This window comes from Echeneis naucrates, chromosome 3 (genome assembly GCF_900963305.1).
Source record: "Echeneis naucrates chromosome 3, fEcheNa1.1, whole genome shotgun sequence".
Lineage (NCBI taxonomy): Eukaryota > Metazoa > Chordata > Actinopteri > Carangiformes > Echeneidae > Echeneis > Echeneis naucrates.
Genome location: NC_042513.1, coordinates 22,499,101 through 22,520,655, shown reverse-complemented (window position 1 = coordinate 22,520,655; position 21,555 = coordinate 22,499,101). Strand labels below are relative to the sequence as shown.

At 42.6% G+C, this 21,555-nt stretch overlaps 1 protein-coding gene across 2 annotated transcripts in view; it reads right to left on the bottom strand.

The window, feature by feature from the left end:
- Nucleotides 1–21,555, bottom strand: part of LOC115040658 (talin-2-like) — a 78,440-nt gene that overhangs the window by 42,813 nt on the left and 14,072 nt on the right. For both annotated transcript variants that reach the window (XM_029497550.1, XM_029497551.1), the window contains exon 2: nt 15,179–15,226. The gene's annotated coding sequence lies outside the window, so the exon portion shown is untranslated. The remainder of the gene's footprint in view (nt 1–15,178; nt 15,227–21,555) is intronic.

Here is a 21,555-nt window from a genome sequence, read left to right as displayed (position 1 = left end):
CCATTGTTGTGCTTCATTAAACAAAAGAGCCAACAACAAATGTATCACCAGTAGAGACCCATCTGGTCTCTACCGGACCAGACAAAGACTCAGAATATTTTGGACCCCCCCCCCCCCAAAAAAAAAAAAAGTCAAAGTCAAAAAGAGGAGAAACTGAGCTACAAGGAAATCCACTGGAACAATTGGAAGTTAGGAGGCAGTTCTTCACAATTTAAAATCTCCACATCCATCACGTGTTTCATCACCAGTGAGAAAATCGTCAACAAGAGCCTGAACAAACATTGTTATTCACATTCACAGGCAGGAAATTTATATTTGCTGTGATCCAAAAGCACACAAAGTGCTGACTTTAATAACAGCTCCATATTCCCCAGAAACATTGAGGGCAATTACAGGAAATCTTTTACTTGTCCATACGGCCATTTTTGCTCTTTTTGTTCACTCTCACTCCTGTTGTGTTTGTTTTGTTTTGTTTTTTTTTTGAGGGGTCGGGGGGGTTGTATCAGGCACCTGTTCTTGGTGAAGGAGCTTTTGAAAACCCGCCGTACCACAAACAGTTAGACACCAACTGGTGAACAAAATGGAGCATCTAGAAACTAAAGAGCCAGAGACTCAACAGAGCTAACACACAGCGAGCTGTTCACGTTAATCCACAACTGCTGGCCGGGAAATTCACGATCAGCTTCAAAAGTGGCGACGTGCAATTGTTGTGTTCCCAATCTCAAATTGTGGGATGTGTCGCAGATTTAAAGATGAAGAGAAATGTCCAGGAATACAAGGTTGTGCTTTAACGCTGCTCTGATTCACAGAGATTGAATACAAGAAAGGAAAGAAACAGAGAGCTGTGACCTGCCGAACAGAGCACCTCCTGTCTTGGTCCAATGGGAACACAGGCCTCCTCTGTGCCGGGGAGGTTGGGTCAAAGTTCAGAGTTCAACATGGGCCATGGATGAAGTGCACAGACGGCCCCTCATTGGCTCCGCTGTCTTCTGACCCTGACTCAGACGTTCAGAATCTGGTTCCTATGTGAGATGTGTTCACATGCAGGAGTGAAGGTGTTTTTTTTTTCTGGCGCGCCACCTTCACACTTGTCTGCATCACCCTGAAGTCAGAAACGGTGATAACAGAAGTAGACTTTTTTTTTTTTTTTTTAAAGGATATATGACAACAAGGCAATGCCTAACTTCTTTAAATGCGGTATCAACAAACCAAAACCAACAGGCAGCCATTCCAAAATGCAGCTAAAGTCGATCATTAAAATTTTTTCCAGTATATCAAAATCCATTTATGATCTTATTTTGGGCTTAATAACTGGCCTGCAAATTTCACAGTCACTGCTCCAGGCTCTGTCTCAATCAATCTGGCATGTCTAAAAGACCTCCTGTTGATAGACGGACCAAACGCTTTCCTCACAATTGGCTGATTCACACTGTTAGTGCTTCTCAGCTTAAGGCCCCCACCGGGGAAAAAAATAAATAAATAAAAAATAAAAAAACACAGCCATGTGCAGTCAGCCTACTGATCGTAAAGCTAAATTAAAACTAAAGACTAAATTTGTCAGAATAAGGCCTCCTCTCCCAAAAGGAGTTTAAAAAAAAAAAAAAAAGTCCCAAAGCTGATCCACTGATTGGAAAAAAACAAAGAGCACTTTGTCTAAACGTTTACACGCCTCGAGGTGATTTGTATATATATGAACACATTTTTGAAATTCTACAAATTCTGTCTGGAACGACTCCATGCAGCCCGGCCACCTCTGTTTTGTTCTGACCACAGCCTCGGTGGTCCGGTTTCTACCTTCAGGTGATAGTGGTTCACCACCACAAACAAACTGTACAAAACCGTGGAAATAGTCCTCTTTTTAGACTGTAATTGCTGCAGCATTGGCGTGCATTCCCTGAAGAATGGCCAGACAAACAGCAGGAAGAAGGAGCGAGATAAGGAAAAGCAACGAGGACAGAGAAAGATAAACTCATAATGTGATGAAGTGGTTATCAGTGGAACCACCAGCAGGCTCGGCCAGACGGCCGCACGTGACCGGTAGAGAGAGCCCAGTTTTGGTTGTGCAATTGGAAACACAGAAATCACTTTTAATTGATTTTTACATTGTGCTTCATGGTGGTTCAACATCGGTACCGTGACCAGCTTTGCTAGAATCCAACCCACCCTGAGCCTTCTGATTTCACTGCATTTGAAATGTGAAAGCAGCACGTGCACGGTGCGAATTTAATGAATTCTTGACGTTTTATTTGGCAACTATTTCCTTCCATCTTTTACTGGAAGAAGAAGATTGAAATCAGCAGGTGGCTGGTAGTGCAGCTTGCATTCGTTGTTTTTGGGTGCGTGTTTTGTTTTTTCTTTTTTAAATTGTGCTTTGCTCCAAGTGCACGAGACTTTAGCTGACTCGTTTTCACTGCCTTGGATTTGTTCGTCCGATGGGTGAATCCTGCAGAGCTGAGGTTTTTAAAACTGTGATGGTGGAGTCGATCTGGGGACGTGGAGGGAGATGTCACTGTCAGGTGTGGTTAAAGGTAACTACACGCTGCTCTGCTGTTGGCTCAGAGTTCAAACAGAGAAAGCAGCAAGTTTCTAAGTGTTTTTCAGCCTGGTGATAAACTGGTGATGCTCGTTAAATCTCTTCGGGCCGGATTGCTGCAGAAGGCAATGTGCTCGGATTCATAATCTGGACACAGAAATTTATTCCAGGGACTCTGGATATAATTATCTCCACTACTGCAAATTAACTGTGATAAAGAGAACATTTTTAGATAATAGCAACAAAATTCTGTTTTTAATTATTAATGCTAGGTGGTATTCACCAAATAATCAGTTTGACCACGAGGCCACCTACAAGCAAATTAACTCCCTTTATTCAAATGCACCAAATTAGTTTAAACTATTCAGCAGAATGATTTTTTCCAGTAGTGGTACTAAAAACAAATGAAGCATAAGCGCAATGATCCTAGAGAGAAATTAATGTGTAGACTGCAGGCCAGCATTTCAAGAAAAAAGAAAAACCATGTTTGTTATTGGTTTTTTCACAGAGCACGGTTCATTTATTCTTAAACCCTGTTGAGTCTTTATGAGATGTGAATCCTTCATTATGTCTGTCTTTCAGAGCACACAATAGTAAAAAATGAAAAAAAAAAACATGTTCAGCTTGTTTGACATCAAACTTCTCTTTAGGTAAATCTCTCCTCCATCAAATCAAAGCAAAATCTCTGTCGAAACTCATCCCATAATGCATCCTGCCAAACGTTTTCCCAATGAGAAAGTATTTGCTGAGAGCAGATCTGATTGAAAGGTTGTTAAACTCCAGAGCGCAACTGACCAATTAGACCAAAGTCAGTCTGGGAATGTGACGTCAGTGTCCCTGTTGTAGCACGAAATGTGTAAAAGATTAGCACAATTAGGGCTTAAAAAAATAATAATAATAAATTTCAGAGTTGTACAAATTTAGCAAAAATGCACCAACACTGTTGTGATTTAAACCAAGTTGGACAAGTTCAGGTGAAAAGTTCAAATCAGGGGGATTCAAGTCATGAGCACAATTAATGTGTCATGTAAAAATGCATCTTTTTCATCCTGCTGTAGTTGTTTAACAGCACAAAGTCTGCCTCCTACCCAATTTTTTAGTGTCAGTGAACTAAATTCAAAGTACACGGCCAGCGTTCAACCTTCCTTGTTTCTTTGCGTAACAAACTGCATCCAACAGTTGTTGACACATTTCACCTTAAAGAGGTAAATGTCACTTGAGGAGGCATTAAGAGGAAAATTCAGGGGATCATTGAAGTCATTAAGATTCACTATCTGGGAGCCATTATGGTGTGCTGGTATTCATCCATCCTACAGCTGAGATTTTAACCAGCTGAGCCAGCAGTGCCGTCCACAGAGGGGCCAAACTGAGGGGACAATGCTTATTAGAACAAAAGTCTGTCATTGTCAGGCAATATCCAAACCTGGATTTGAAATTTTATACTGCTATTCAGGTCAATTAAGACACAGGATAATAAAATTACTGATGCAGAGAGTTTGGAGTGCTTTTAAAACACAATTAGAATAAACTGGAAGGAAGAAATAAAGTAAGCTGTGAGCTGTGTTTTCACTGATGACTACAGCTGTACCGGCTCATCTACAGCAACCTCTCCCATCTGTCTGTTTACCTGCCCGCCTTCCTTATGCGATGTGACCATATAGCTCATCCACCTGCTGCACCCAGAGACCGTCAGTCTGCAGCTTTATCTGTCTGCCTTCCTTTCAGCTTTGCTCCTCGCTATTAACACGAACCCATGCCTCCGGAGAGGGAGAAGAGAAACCATCCACAACAAAATCCCTTTTGCATCCAACAGCTATAAGACATCAAAGCAGTTTCGACTGCAAGTTCTCAAAAATGAAACAAAACTAGACCCCTTAAGAGGAAAGCGAGTGCCCGGAATCACAAACTGAACCTAATGAAACACAAATTGATGGACAAACAACACACACACAGGCAGAAAACATACTAATCCATACTCATTAATACACTGTACTCTCCCACACTGTAGTACAGAAGCAGAAACCATCCCTCCCCCTCCTGACTTAATACCCAACTGCACCAGTTACACCCACACTCCTTTGATCTGCTGCAGGCTCACATAACAAAGAATATTCAACTCTGCTGTAAGCACACAGTCTTCAAGTGGTTTACACCATCAACAGCAGAGACTCATTTAGGGCCAATGTGCTCATGCTTTGTTAGTAATGTGTATAAATTCGGCCATCTGATGCTTGGGTCACACAATGACAAGTGGCCGAGCTGTTGAAAGGCGGTGGGAAAGCCACACCGATCACGGTCAGGCCATCGCTTCGATTGAGACTTTCATCATTCAACAACTTTGGGGCATTTTCATTCTTGCAGCCAGCAGCTATATATCGCCAAACTATAGATTCACAAGTTTACCGTCTTCAGAAGACAGACTGTAACAATATCGCCCCCAGATCTCCTTCGGTTCAAGAACAAAACACCCAGAAAACTTCGGTCACTCAGCCTCAGCCACGCTTTCTGCGCGTCGTGCCAGTTGGCAAAGGTCGGCAAGTTATCACACTAAACTAAGAAGGCGAACACTGTGCGCACTTTAATTCTGTTTTCACGTGCATCTGAGGTGGAAAACAACAAAGACTTCAAGAGCTTAACCTGGAGGGTTCGGTTTCAGCTTTGTATCATACTGACCTGGATAAAAAAAATAAAAAAAAAAGAGCACTAGCTGATTGTGTGTAGTGAGGCCGCTGTTGACACCACTATATGTGCTGCTCTTTTACAAGAGAAGCAGCCTGGAGCAGAAGTCAAGTCATCCCAGATGAGTCATTTTTTGATGAGGTTGGAGCCGCTGGAGGAAAACTGCCCCCAAATAAAACCACACGAAATGGCAACGCTGCGTCACTGAATGTATACATTTGATTTCCCGCCGCAGAGCGCCTTGATGAGAAGATACCTGCGTTTCACAAGCACACTTGATGCGTTAAGCATCGGCGTGTTTGACTCCGAAAAGAAACACAGGCTTTGACAGGGATGCAGTAAAGGCAGAGATCACACCGGAGAGAACAAGAGTAAGAGGAGTGTAGGTTACATTCAGCCACTGTGCGCGCGCACACGCACGCACACGAGAGTCGATTTCATTTAGAGAAGAAACTAAAAGCCCAGTAGTAACACAAAAGCTCGTGAGGTAAAAGGAAAATGAGAGCGGGCATTGGAACATGTAGTTATTGTTCAATAGATCAATGAGGCAGAGCAGTGCCTGCTGGGAATGCCAAGGCTCTATTACAGTAAAATGCCCCCTAATCCAATAACAGAACATCCCACAAGTCAAACAGACCAATCCAAGAGGGGCCCTGGACCAGGGAACAGATTCAATATTTGGCCAGAGCATGTCACTAGCCTAGTTTCTACACCAGGGCCAAACTGGGCTAACAAAGGAATGCTAATTAGCCCATCTGCTTTTCTCCATTTACCCCTGATTGCCATCTCCATGTTTAATTCAGCAGTTTGTTGCCTCAAGATAAGCACATTGTTTCCTGATTTTCACTTAGAAGGATTTTGTTCCTGCAAAAACAAATGAGCACATGTACGCAACCTTCTCATATTAGAGTGGGCGTAACTCTACTCCTGACGCCACACATGCCCCCCCCCCCCCACGTCAACACAGTGAAGATGAAAGCTGCCAGAAACTCAGTCATGCTGTGTTCAGAATCCATCTGTGTTTGATTTCATATGCTGTAGAGAAGAGACAAGAAGAAAAGTCTGATAGAGAAATATATATACACATATATATATATACACATACACACACCAACGCCAAACAGCCTTTTACCTTGGAGACACGGGCTGCCTAAATGCTATTCCTCACTAACAAATATCTGGTGGGAGACTAATTTGGTTCCTGGAGGATGTTGCATATTATAAGCCACCGTTTTATATGCACTGTCACTGAATAACAACAATAATTAGTTTGTGTAATGCACCACTTTGTCAGGCTTCATCATTACCATCCTGAGTGGGTCGAGCTGAGCTATTACGAGGCAGTTCATTTATACAGAACCATCACAGTCAGCGGATTTCATCAACCAGACTAAAAAAAGAGAGAGAAAAATTATGTTGAGTTCAAATGTGCTTAACAGTGAAATGTTACTGCAGCACTAGAAGTCTCTACAACACACAAATCCCAGCACGAATTCACAGAATTTGTTTTGTGTGCGTGTGTGTTGGTGGCGGGGGGGGGGGGGGGTGATGGAAGTCAGTTGTCTTGACTTGAAAAAAAAAAAAAAAAAAAAAACATTCCCATTACACTTGAAAGAAGAACTGGCTTCTCATTCCTAACTAAATTTGTGGACTGATATCAGCTCTGGGTAGCTAGCGTAAGCTGCTCTCTCTGCTCCAGCTGAATTTAGAATACTTTAATCAGCCCTCCAACCTGAATGGGCCACGTAAACCGGCTGTCCCTGATACAGAACATTTCCACCAAACAGCTGCACCGGACCTTGACCATCCAAGTTAATAATGAACGGCTGTAGAGCTGACATGGATTTTTTTTTTTTTTTTTTAGATTTTAGGCCTAAAACTCCAACAGTTTACAAAAGGTGACGTCATGGTGCATGTTTGAGGTGCAGACTGTTAATCCATCAGCCTCACACTTTCCTGCAATTAAAACCTGCTCATAATTAAAAACATTACTCAACAGTTTGAATGGCCACTACAGAAAATAAAACGTTTAACGTTACAGTTAACCTGAACTGCTGAAACAAGCACGTTTAATCCTTCTGACACTTTTGGTCCAGTGTTGATGTTTTTGTGAGAGCTTCAAAGAGATGACAACCTTCAAGACACGCTGAAAATCTCCCTCTTATTACAGCAGCGCTGATGGCCTGCATGGACTGCTGCTCTCTTGGCCTTTCAACTGTGTAGATTTATGCAGTCGGTGTTCTCTAAACTGCACAGTTCCCCCTCCTACGTCCACTTACCAGGGCTGGACGTTTGGATGTGATCAGTTTTCCAACTGTTTATCAATTAGATTTACATGCCAGAAAAAAAAAAAAAAGAAAAGAAAATATAAATAACCTCAGCTGTAGAGAAATCTCTGTCACGGAGCAGAAACAGCCTCCGTCTATTCATCAGGCAGAAATGGAGATGATCTGAAGCGTTCTGTCTTAGTCACACATGAGCGAGCCGGCACAGTTCAGATTGAGGTCGCCGCCATCATCATCCTCATAAACATCCAGCAGGCCGAGCGGAGGGTCGAGGAGGTTAAGAGAGCGTGTGTGTGACTCCAGGGGCCGCGAGGAAATCCAAGCCAGGTAAATATCAGTCATTCTTAATTGCATTCTAGTCAGGGAACGACACTCTCGCTTCTGCCAGTGATCCGTCTGCAAGTCCAAGCAGACTCATTGTTTTCTCCTCCTTTCTCTTTAAAAAGTGTGCAGGCAGGCAGATTGAATGTTCTGAGCGTTTCAGCGGCCACAGGAGCTGATCTGGAGGAACATGGATTAATGCATTAGCTTTAATGTGCCTCTGCTGTGATTTTCTAATATTAAAATGGTAATCTGGCTGTTCTGATCAGTGCTTACCAGGACAGTGTGCGACTGTTACTATTCAAAGAATAGTAGAAAATTTCCAGTACGTGATAACAGCACAAACTACTTTTTTTTTTTTTTTTTTTTTTGCAGTATTTCCACTTCAGTTAGTAGACGGTTTAAAAATATTGACACCTACAGCTAAAGTCTAGAAGTCACGAGCTGTGGCTTAGCAAATGTGTGCAAAAAAAATACACAGCCACGCAAGCTGAGAGACACACACCTCTTCCTGATAACAAGTGAGAATAAAGCCTGTTGTGATAATTATCCACCTGGTTGGTGGTGTGAGTGACAGAATCGCTTCTGCTGTCGGCCTGTGTGTTTTGGAGCGTGCACATTTGCAGGCATGTGTACATTGAGACAGAGGAAGCCTGGCAAATGATGGAGGCGGCCAGGTGATGCATCTCCTGTCAGTAGCGGCAACAACGCAGGTGTTGAGTTTCACGCAGAAAGAGGCGAGACAAACAGTTGTCCAACGAGCTCTTAGCCAACACAAGCGCGTGCTGGCAACGTCAAAGCCAATATGGTACACAGCCACGTCTCAGTTTGGTAATTTGTTGTTTTCATCCCATTGTGGTTTTGCAACATAATGGGGAATGAAGGGGGGGGGGGGGAGAAAAAAAAAAAAAAACCCTCAAGAGGATGGAAACCAGCAGAGAAATAGATCTGGGATCAATTCAACCTCTTTACCAGACGAAGGGATCAATTTGAAACCTGAAGTCAACGCATCGCCCTCACTCAACCTTTAAGCGCAACCCGTTGTGTGGTTATCAACCTTGATGGGAAACTGAAAACAACAATCAGCCACCACCGAAGTTAGCGAGGCGTAAAAATTCAGTTTCAGCTTTTATTTATTACTCAGAATATGGATTCATCCCCGAGCATTCATCCATAGGTGGGTTAGGGTTCAAATGTAGGTTGCCATGGCTACAAAAGGGGGTTGTGGCATTAGCTAATACCTAATCAGTTGCATAAAGAAATGAGAAAACTGTGGCGTTCGGTTAATCCCCGTGACCTGACAGATTTGTAGATTGAAGACCGTTTTCGGCCGTCGTGCTCCACTGTTATTCATAATGCTCACATTTATGCCTCTTTTTACTTTTTAAAGCAAAAGTCAAATCATTCTGTGTTTCCCCAACCAGATGTTCTTATTAAAGTTGCAAAGCCTCTGAAGTAACACTCAGATGGTGAGTAAAGGCCATTTCCACTAAAGCAGAGCTCAGCCGTCATGGTTGGGGTTTGTAGCTCTGAAAGCGCAGTGAAGCGTCTTTCATTGCCGACCGACACCTCAGCTGCAGCTCCTGCCAGCCCATAATACATTTTTTTCCCCCTCAGGGGATCAAAGAATAAATGAATCAGTCCTTTAGTAGACATTTGGGAAGGACCTGGGTACAGTGATAAGTAGAGCATTGATCAGCCTGTTACCAAAACAAACAATATCCTCTCAAGTGAGTTTGTGTTGCTCTCATTAAGCAGCGAAGTAGAAAGTGCATACCTGTAACAGTTTATACGGGGCAGCTGTGATTGCATTGCTTATTAATATTCTCTAAACGGACTGATACGCATTGCCTTTGGCTACGATGGAGGATCTAGACACCGTACCTCGGCTGTGCAAAGATATCAGTGCCATATTGCACAGCAGGTTTGTGTCACTCACAGACCTGCCATCAGCCACACAAAGCCCTGTGCTATTACAGCAACAACCAGTCAGTGAAGAAACATCTGGCCGACGTCCTCCTCGACCTGCAGCCAGGATATTGCTTTGGTGTATTAAATGCTTTACTCCTTTATTTCCTCTACAAAGCAGCAGTCTGCGTGCGGCTGCATCCCACAGAGCCGTGCATTACATGTTCCACTTAAGCGCTGATAATGTGGAATGTGTGTACTATCGGGCCAACATCTTGTTCATTCCGTCGCTGTGGTGCTGACAAAGGTGGAGCAGCTATAATGCACCACAGGTTTATCCAGTTAAAACAAGGGTTGGCTGAGGTTTGCGGCGGTTTTGTGTTGAAATAATGACAGAGGCAATACATACAGATCAGCTGTCTGGAAAGCACTTTCCCCCTTAATATCGATTCAGATCCCACATGACAGCACAGTTTCCCTCCGACTGCATTGATGCCTTATGAGCACATTTTTAGGACGCCGAGTGACACAGAAATGCAAGAGTAACCGAAGCAGACACAGACCACCCTGCCAGTTAGAGCTTATGGAAATGTGACTCACTGCACGTCTCTGATTCCCGGCACCGTAGGGTCTGTAAAGAAAACCAGTGCCAGAGCACTTCCTGAATCAAACATTACATTATGGGCTGAAACAGAGCAAGAATATTAAAAAAAAAAACAAAACAAAAAAAAAAGGTTGGTTTTTGAGACAGGCCTCGGGACAAGGTGATCTGCCAAGGGTCCCATCCCAGCCAAACAGATCTGAAACTGCCTTCTTCATAGACAGTCTATTTAACCCCTCAACCGCAGAAGCTGACAGGATTTATGTGGTGATGTACTCATTACCTCCAGAGGACGAAACAAAAAACATCTCTACATTAACGCTGCCATGCCTGCTGCGTGTTATGCACAGAGACTTCAGATCGACTTCATCAATTATTCAAATCTCCCGACACTCCGACGGGATCGATCAGCAACAATGTGACTCTAAATGTCCAAACAGATGCAGTTCTCCCTTGTGTTTTTGTTTACTTTTCATGGCACAATTTTTGCCAACTGGACATTTGAAAGGGCTGATAAAACGTGTGACCTCCAGGAGCATGATGGACTGAACCATTTCTGACCGGAGGGAGGGAAATTATTTTCAAACTCTGTGTTAAAGAAAATTTTAATTACTGTGCTGCTGGAGGGAACAAGATCAAACTAATTTGCCAAAATTTCAACCATCTTATTGAAAAAAGATACCAGGGGCTGTTTTAGTCGGGTAAAGCAGCCCCGTTTTATTAACACAGGGAAACGCACACAAAACATGGGCATCAAAAAATAAATAAATAAATAAATAAATAAAGTGGGGGAGGGGGAGCTGATAGCTGCCTTTATTTGAATGCCAATCGTTTTCTGGACACCACAGCCTGTTCTATTTGGCAGACGTGAAGTTGGGATTACACAACCGTCCCACTAGCACTGCTCGGAAAAACAGGTGATTCACTGAACCAACTAGCTGCTGTGGGGATGGCCTCAGTCACACCCCGAAATCCTTATCCACCCCCCCACCAGCAGCAAAATGTCTATCAATGGAAGGAATGCAGCCATGGCGTTGGGGTAAGATGTCGTTTTCCAACCCTGGTGAGAGCCGCTGTTCTCAGACCATTTGTCATAAAATAAATGGGCAGCAAGTTGACAGACTGAAGGATTAGTCACACCGCAGCTCCGAGGCTCAGATCTGCTGGCCCCGCTGAAGTCTCACTTCCTCTGCGCTTAATCATCGATTTGCTTGATGAAACAGAATTAAACATTTCTCCTGATTAAATGACATGCCGGTGAAGACAAAAAAAAAAATCTATTTCACTTAAAAGCTGTAAAACTTGGACATCTCACAAACAAAAGAGGCCAGAGTCCACTGAAATAGGTCAGATAAAAATGACAGAGCTGCAACATCTCACACCGAAATCTATACTTATTTTACCAGAGATTCACAGGTTGCTCCCTGGATACAGCGTAAAACAAACGAGGAAATTATAGCACAATGGTCATGTAGTGTTTACAAAGTGCAGGACACCAGAGCTTTTTTTAAAAAAAAAAAACTGGTCAAGCTAACAGAGTCCTGTAAATCCATTAACAGTCAGCATGATTCACTGCAGGTACAAACTCAGCAGTGCTGATAAATAATGGTGACTCTTTAGTTCCATAAAATGTGGTGAGCTTCTGATCTGGCCACAGCATGACTCAAGTGAAGCACAGCTGCAGAGGTATAGATACGGTTCATTATAACGTACAGAAAGGAAAATGGTAAAATATGGAGCACCAGTCAGCCAGTATCCTTTTAGGTGAAGTGGGCTTCAGCTTAGCCACAGATCAGCACAACGGAGAATATTTAAAGCCCATGTGACAACACTTACGATTGTATAAACAAAAAAAAAAAAAAAAAAAAAAAAAAATCCTCATAATGAAATAAATGTGAGACGATCTATTACGCTGATCACAGTACACTCGTAAATGGCTGAGACTGAATCTGGGCACAGTCCCAGTCCGAGGTATGACTTCAGTCCATGTTGAGTGGGGGCCGCTGGCCCTGGTCCAAAGGAATACACTTGCTGTCAGGAACGTCCAAACATGAGTCAGGTTGGACTGGAAATGGACCTCATCAGCTCAAACACACACTTCCCTCTTCCCCCCGAGGACATAAACCTACATTAGAAGCCTACATTAGAACAAAGCTATTATTTATATTAATTAACACAACCGGTTTTTTAGCTGCTCGATCAATGCCACAGTTCAGCTTCATTTGTTGATGTCAAAAAAAAAAACAAAACAAAACAAGAGGGGCTACAGCATGTCTGACAATTTAAAAATGGGACAATTAGACGTAGGAAGCTGATTTGGTGATAGTTCAGACACCTTCCTTTACTTTCTACTGACACCTAAATAAATAAAGTAAAGCAGCAAGATAAAGAAAAATAAATAAATGTGATTATTCTCAATCACACGGACTGTGAATAAAGATGTAGCCTCCATGATGTGGCACAAAAGTTTAATGGACAAACTGGTGTATTGAGCAGTGATTTCCCTGTCAGTTTGCAGCAGACACACTTAATGACCGCTCACTCACACTGGGAACGCCCTCCATTAGACCTAAAGTCTTAATTCAAATGTGTAAATCAGATAAACATTTCCCCCAGTACAGTTGTCATGGAGAGAGACCAAATTGTTTTCGTACCAGGTTGTAAACAGGTTCAATTCTGCTGTCAAGTTGGACATTTTAACTTGTGAGTCTACTGAGATTGACTCACTAAAAGAAAGCTGCAATTTTCATCACTGTTCGGCCGAATTGTTCACCCCTTGAAGTTATTCAGTAATAAAAACAATAAAATAGCTGCCAAATAGATCAAAGATGCCCAAAAACTCCAAATACTGAAAGTCTTTTTTAAGCTACATTCAAGTAGTCTAACTTAATTTAGACAACAAGAGCTGCTCTGTACTGTAAACTTCCAGTGTTTGGTCCTACTGCTGTTTCATAAGCGCAGTCCGCACTTGACTAACCAGCCTTGAGCAAACAGCTCCGATTTGTCAACAGACTGGACAGTGGACAGCCGGCCGAGCGTAACCAGAGATCCGGGACGGAGCAAAGCACTGTCAGGGCTTCAGCTGAGAGATAATGAACTACTCAGTGACTTAGTTTGCTGTTGTTCAGCAGAGAAGAACCTCACCCCCCACACCATGTGGCAACTTAATCTGCATCCAACCACAGAAAACTCAGAGCACAGCACCCCCACTTCTTAATCTGCAATCTTATATGTTAGTGTCAAACCCGATGAAATCTGGCTGTTCACTGAAGTGTGGCGTAAGACAAGTCGAAATTAGAGCTTATTAATCGTCGGAAAAGGAAAAGCCGTGGCAAACGTTGGCTCATTCGTGGAGTGGAGCACGGCCACAGCGAGTGGCTGGGCACCAGATGCTGCGAGTTAATTGCCCTGTGAAAGCAGCCCACTGGCCCAGCTGGAAAACGCACATTATTGTGTGATGCAGATGTGTGTGGAGGTAGAGAGCCACAACGCATTCATTTCACAAATTCTATTGACTTCCATTAATTACAGAACAGTAATAAGCAGCTTATTTATGGTAATGGACACAGAGCACCTAGCAGGAAGCTTTAATGCAGGTATGTCACACACACAGCCTCTCTGAGGAGATGCATTAGTTTCAACAGCTCCCAGGATCAAAAGTATATTTCATGAGGTGATGTGTGTATGGCCCACATATAGAACCAAAAAAAAAAAAAAAAAAAAAAGAAAGAAACCACACAGAGATGCTCAGTTTGCAGTTTTTCCTTCCAGATCGGCCAACACGCAGTGCTGCCGTGTTTAAACAGCTGCAGTGGTGCGATATGATTGTTGTCGTTGTCATCGTCGTGTGGCACAGCACAGGTTAGACCGTAGCTGCCATTTCCTATCTAATCTGTCAATCATATAAAAATCTATAAATGTACATTGGGCCCGGTTTTCTTTTGATATTGGGACCGTCCAGTGCAACATGTTGCTAAATTTCAGATTTTCCATTATCGGCCTCTGTTACACTATTTACCAGAAATCTTTTTATCTTCCTCACCATTGACTGCACAGAGCAAATTAGCCTGCAGGCGACTGTCTCACAGCTGCGAAGGAGAATCGATTTCTGGAAAACTAATGTTTCACGGTTGATCTGGCTGTGCCATAAACTAGAAAGTTTATGAATTAATTATGCGATATCAGATCAGTGAACACAGACCTGATACTGCACTCCTGAAAAGTTGTAGCTGCTGCTGACTCTACAATGAAGAGCAACGTAAAAAAAAATAAATAAAATAAAATAAAGCAGCAAAGAGTCTGCGGCATTAAAAAGGTGTGATATAGAAAGCTTCCAGCGTTTACCTCTGCTTCCACATGCCTCACTAGCAGCTGCAAAATGCAGCTTATCATGATCAAGTCCTGCCAAAACAAATATAAGGCAGCCATGACAGAGCGCACAATTACACCAGCACACCTCCGCTGACACTGATGTAAGCCAACACATCGAGCTTGAGCTTGGTACAGCATTACAGTATGCTACCCATCATACTTAATGCAATCCAACTGCCAAGAACACGTTCTGTGTGGCCCAACATGCCGACATTTTCACCGCCGCAGACCTCTGCATCGTGACCTTAAAAGTGCAGCGTTTCTTCTGCAATTATTCAATACAAAGTGTGATTTCGCATTTTCAGCTCTTTCGCTTTCATGGAAAAGTGGCGCAGACCATCTGCAGTGAGGAAAACACATACGTGAAATTGTTCCTGAGGGAGAGGCCACTCACATTTTACATTCTATCCAGTGCTAACGGGTAATTTAAGAGCCATTCTGTCAACATATGGATTCACGTCTCAGTTACCAGCATCTTACCTTATTGCTGAGGGGAATGCAGCCTTCGACGTCTGCTGGTCTTCACAGCTGAAACGACAAACGGTGGGTCAGCTATGAGACGCATGTACACATCATGTAATTACTAATTCAACGTAAACGTAAGAAATGAATCCACATCAGGAGGCTCAGACTGTAAAAGGCCGCGCCACATGTGGCGGGCAGCACATCGGGATGAGATGGACTCCAGGCAAAAGAAAATCAACGTATCCAAATAGTTAAAAGCTCAGCGTGAGGAAAAAAGAAACAATTAACAGCTTTTAATCGACGTATGCAAATCTTAAAATGCACTAATACAGCAAAGTTTGTTTACCCTGTGAAAGAAACATTAATGTATGACATGAAAGCTCTCCACTGAATATGCAAATAATGTTTTCCTGCACCGCATGGGAGACGTATAAATTATGAACTAGTAAGCATATTATATGATGATTGCATTATTGAATAATTCAACCGATAATACGTGTTCCATATCATAAAGTGGGCTGAAAAAGAACAAGCTGTCCACTTCAAAAAATAGGCAGCTTTTAAACTTGTTGTGGCGGTTGAACTTGGATCAGGGCCGACACATGAATATTAACCACGTGTGTAAAGGACGCTGGCGTTTTTTTTTTTTTTTGGTTTGTTTTTTTTTTGGTGTTGATAATCGTCTACATCTAATGCCAACAAATTGCAGAGCTCATTTTGCTACTCGCTGCATTCAAGCAGTACAGAAGCTTTAAAAAGAAATAAAGAAACAATGGGGTGCTCTAAAATGTTCAGACCTCCTCCATAAGCACAATGTTGTGACAACTGCAGCGCAGAACGGGGGGATAAAACAGCTGTGCCTCTTTGTAATAACCGCCTGGAATGGACAGCGTGAATCACATCCTATTGGGAGCAGAGCCTTTGGGGTCGGGAATCAGTTTTGAATATTTTGTGCCACACTTTGAAAGTGCTGCTTATTGAAAACGTGGTTGCTGTTGCAACCGCACATTACGGGTTTGAAGAGAGTCTAACTTTCTCCGTGGGGGGAGTCCACTGTGCAGCTGTTATTCAGAGAAATGTGAGGACTAAACTGAAGCGTGGGGTCGGCGATATCGGTGCGTTGAGACAACATCATCACCAGGATGAAACTTTATGGCTCACGAGGCTGCATGATGGCTGCAGCAGCAAATGATTTCTGCTGAGTCAGGGCGGCTTTATGGAGCATGGGCCTTGAACTGAGGGAACTTTTTAAAAAGTTGAATTTTAGAAGTCAAGAAGAAAAACACAAAAACTAAACAAAAACGTCGCACCAACAATGAGAAACTTCATTCACTGATATTTCAGTCATTGTCTTCATTATTGATATAAAGGGAAAATGAAAACCTTAAATCAAACGGCGACCTTCTTCTAATGAATGAATATTGGCAGAGCGTTTGTAAAAAGATAACCAATGCTTCAAACTCCGCAACTGTGACGCCCATCTCTGTCGACAAATTCAGTTCTGCCTAACATTAATAGGCTGATTTAGTTTTAAATGCAAAGCATTTTACATTTTGGGTTAAAAGTATTTTGGGTTTTAAAAAAAAAAAAGTTATTGCCATAGTCCACATGTAGCACAGTTAGGTTGGTGTATTTGGTATTTTTCTGCACGACAAGTCTGATTGTTCTGAGCCACAATAATCGATGCAAGACAATCGGGGGCCTTCCACAACAGGCTGGCTCTATCATACTTCCTTATTTATTTATGTATACATGTCTGGAGCTACTGGATACCTGACGTTCCCCGAGGGGCTGAATAAAGCACCCATCTATCTGCACAGCCTGAGTTAACGACATGTGCCGCAGCAGCTCCACTGACAGGCTGCAGACCGATGGGGAGCGAGTGAGAGACACTCAAGGCGGATCACTGGCTGGAGAAGCGACAGAGCCGAGTCCTCATTCCCCCAGGAAGCTTCTGGCCGCACGCACAAACTTTCCCAGTCACACCAACATGCTCGAGATGTGCAAACAAACGTGCAGGTGAAGTCTGTGCTTTCAAACACAATACAGGTGTGATAGGATTAAATATTTTTCCACAGGAAAAGAAGACAGCAGCATCTTAATCCAGACAGGACCAAAAAGGAATACAATCCTAGCAATGCAACCAGGATCAAAACACAAACAGCTGAATTCTGATGAGAGCAAACACCAGCCGGGGCTGCCAACCGTCCCGAGCGACCTCCAACCAGCTTCTGATTACCTGCTTACTCATCACACTCCCGCAGAGCTTGGCTGCAGCTCAGGCAGCGAATGGCGGCAACTTGTCCCCCGAGCGCCATTGAGTCGCTGACATTGGCGATGGAGCAAGAAAAGGATTTGGGTTTCTCACTGGGAGGTAAATGATTCACACAATGACTCAATTTGTAAATTGTTCTTGGGAGGTTAAAAAAAACAACAACAAATAATAATAAAAATGACAGGTTCCATTTAGACACGTCATTAAAAGAGCAATGACCGAAAGTTGAGGGAAGCGACACTGAGCGCAGTCGTGTAGGGTTTTGTCTGGTTCCCTGCTGTTTTGTTGTGTGTGTGTGTTTTTTTTTTTTTTTTTTTGTTACGCTCTTGGTCAGAGTTGTTTCTTCGTTTATATATAATTGGACCATGACCATTCATGGCCTCCATGGGTGTACAACAGGGTGGAAACGTAGGCTCGTTATGCTAATAGCAGCTGATGTCTACAACAAACTGAAACTCCAAACCCCAGATTTTTGGCCCCAGACACCAGCAACTCAGATGCTGTCACTTGAGGCTATTTACCAGACTTGGTGCAGCTGCCTCACGTGCCATCAAGTGGTCCTAAAGCTTAAATGCGGATGCTGTTTTCATTAAAGTCATAAATCTGGTCGTAAACCAACCAAACAAATTTTCATTAACTTGACTTGATACTGAAAACATTAGTAACTACCCCCAAGGCAGACATGTAAAAATAAGTAGAGCTCTCTTTTTAATTTGAAAGAAAATAGAAAAGCGACAGAATAGAAGGACAGATGTGATCCGAAGTTACGTCAAACGATGCTGTTAAACAACTATCACATCTTGCTGTTAAGGTGCTGCTTGGGTACTTCATTGTACTTTTGTTTGTATTGTTGTTGTTTACTTGTTCTTTTGTCCTGGATTCCCGTCACTGTAGTGTTGTTGTGATGTTTATTTGAGTGGACCCCAGAGGAATATTTGCAATCTCCGTCATAGCAAAGTGGGAGGTAGGTAAATAAAAAGAAAATACTGCCGCTAATTCATCCTCTGTAATTGCAGGTGCTAATTAAGATGTCAAATAACAGGATCTGAAATTATAATCAGACAAGTGATGAATGACATTTCAAAAAATATTTAGACTCATTACAATTGCAGCACGAGTCAGGGTTGCAGTGGGGAATGGTAATTTTGCATTTAACTTAAAAAGAAAACTATAAAAAGGGAAAGTTTGGTCAAACAAGCATGTTCCTTTGTGTCTGCAGAGTAATATATAGTCCAGGGCACCGGCGGCACCACAAGGCTTCATTTACTTCATGCTTTGATACAGTTTATCTTCATCCAAACTTCAGCTCTGCACTGGCAATGTAGATGGAGCAAATTCAATATTATTTCAATTAATTGTTCAGCCCCAACTTCAAATATAATGGTGAAACATTCTCAACAAGGAGAGGGAGTCCCTGGAAAGAGCCGAAGATAATCTAACAATGGAGAAGTTAGAAGCTTTTTGCCTCCAGAAAAACTAACCCCAATTTATAGCAAGCAGAATGGAAGAGACAGAGACCTTATCTGACACGAATGCATTTACATTCCTATAATTCTTCTTTTCGAGCCTGAGGGGGTTTGCTATAAGCACAGTTTACTTTAGAAAACACGGCCTACAGGTGTGAGAGAACTCGGACTCCAGTAACGGCTTTGTGCTTAAAAACAAAATGAACTCCCATCGTATTTTGTTAGATAACATGTCGGCATAGCAAAATAGACAGAAGATAAGGAAAAATGTAACGCATGAGGAAACTCCTCTGGTTCCCTGGGCTTTTCAGAGGTGGGGAGTCGGGGCACATCGCCACTGGCAATCTCTGGAAACACAATGTGCCACTGGAGACTTCATTGTTCCGTCCGTCCTGCAGTTTCATTAATCACACAATGCAAAAGGAGGACATAGTGGGGACAGCTCAGACAATTTGGTGCCTGGGAAACTCTGAACTCCAGCCCCAAAAATGAGGCTTTAATAAATCTGCCCACTATGGCGTCGCAAAATCTCACACCATCAACACAGCTGGATAACACAGAAGTCGAAGTGGCAAGTCACATTATATACCAAAAGGTGTGGCAGCCAGTGGACAAGGCGGTGTGTGGCGATAAAAGAAAATTCAGCATCTTGGCATATTCAACATGGAGACTTAATGGCAGAAACTTTTATTATAAGCTTATTTCTCTCACAAACACACACACAGTTGTTAGCACTGAGCAGCAAAAAACACAAACGAGAGCCTCAAAGATCAATGGCAGGTCTTCTTAGAGAGGAGAGAATTTAGACTTTGGCATAAAAATCTGTGTACAAACTTGCCCTTCTTAAAGAACAGTTTGAAATTTTGGGAAACTAGAGTTAGACAACAGTTAGCTTTAAAAAAAAAAAAAAAAAAAAAAAGATAGAGAGCTAAGAAGCATAGAAAAATAAGAGTTGTTTTTGCAGAATTGGACTCCAGTGTCCCTGGGTTTCAAGTCTGTAGCAAACTGAAACCATCATAAAACGTCTAATTACGGCTCTACATCAGACAAAATCCTGCGTCACATGAATATAGGCCAAAGAACTTTAAAATATATTCCCTCATCGTGTATAATGAAGGATATTATCTTCCAAAATCCATTCATATTTTGCATCACATCGAATCATCTCTTCATTTCAGCGCATGTTAGTCTGCCAGCTGGCTCAGTGCAGCCATTCTGCCGAGACATAAACGTCTCTGCAACCACATCCCTCGGGCATAAGGCTGCAGCATCAAGAACAATCCCATCATTTCACCCCCCCCCCCCAACATCAGCAGACCTCTCTTCCGTCAGACTCACAACAGCTGCATCAATGAAAACAAACACTGCCTCCCAAAAATCCTATTAAACGCTGTGACATCGCTAAATCACAGAAAAAGAAGAAAAAGAGAAATAGCTCCTGCAGCATTTTCAGGAGTTAACACCGAGGGGAAAACAAGCTCTGGGAGACGCTGCTGCTTTCTAGTTATCCGTAGTGGGGGATTAAAGGACCTAAATCATGACAAACATCGCAGCTCAGCCTTGGCAGCACAAACTGACCAAATCCCACCGACTATCAGTTATCTTCCGTCGCTCTCATGGAAGTAGCAGGCCCAGATATGCAATTAGCTAAATGGGTCCATGGGATCTGGGCTTAATTAATGCAGGTGGTGGGGGCTTTGTGTGCCCACTCTTGGAGCCACCTGTCTAGAACTGCAGTCATCGCAGAGACTAGATTGCCATCTAGAAATAAATAAAATAGTAGGAATGTTAAACTGGGCAACCATGAAACAGCACCAAATAACATCAACCAAGTAAAACAAAGATTTGGAATAAAAGTAAGCAAACTTTGTGATTTCCTTCCACCTGAGTGAGGCAGAAACTGTAACCTTTCATGACTATATCAGCCATTTCACCTGAGCTACAGACAGCGGAAGAGATTCAACAATTTAAAGTTAATGACAGTTTCCAGCAGTGCGCCGCACCCAATATCAATAAAGTCTTCATCTCCACAAACACAAACCGTCCGCTCTTGCTGTGTTTGTGTGAGTTAGCAATATATTTTCTGCAGCAGCACAGACTGCGAGGAAGTCTTATGACAACAAACCCCTCCTGTATCAAGAACCAGGGGATTCTATTCTCAAGAAAAACAGACGCGTCATTCAGTGATCGTGACCTTTTTTTTTATTTTATTTTTTGCTGTGTCACTGAGTACAGACTAAGCACAGTCAGGTGATACACTAGTACAAACCAAATCTTGTCTCCACATCTACGGAACTTCAAATCAAGCTAATATAAACTGATCAGTGACTGCGTTATTTTGGAATTATTTACCAAAGACAGAAATGTTTCTATGCAACTGACAGCGAATACACAAATATATTTACTACGTGCAACTTTCGCCTGTCACAGTAATTCAAATTTGTGCATGCGTCAAACACAATATAAAACAGGCAGCTTAGTAAAGAAATCCCATGAAGGACTACATTAAGGCTGCTCCCGTGAACGCTCTATTATTATTCATAAATAACTGCCTCATGTCGCATATAGACAAATCTATGTGTTCTTCCTCTTTGGGATAAGGAAGCTCTTGGGGAGGGGTGAGGACATCTGGAGAACAGCTGTTGCTTCGC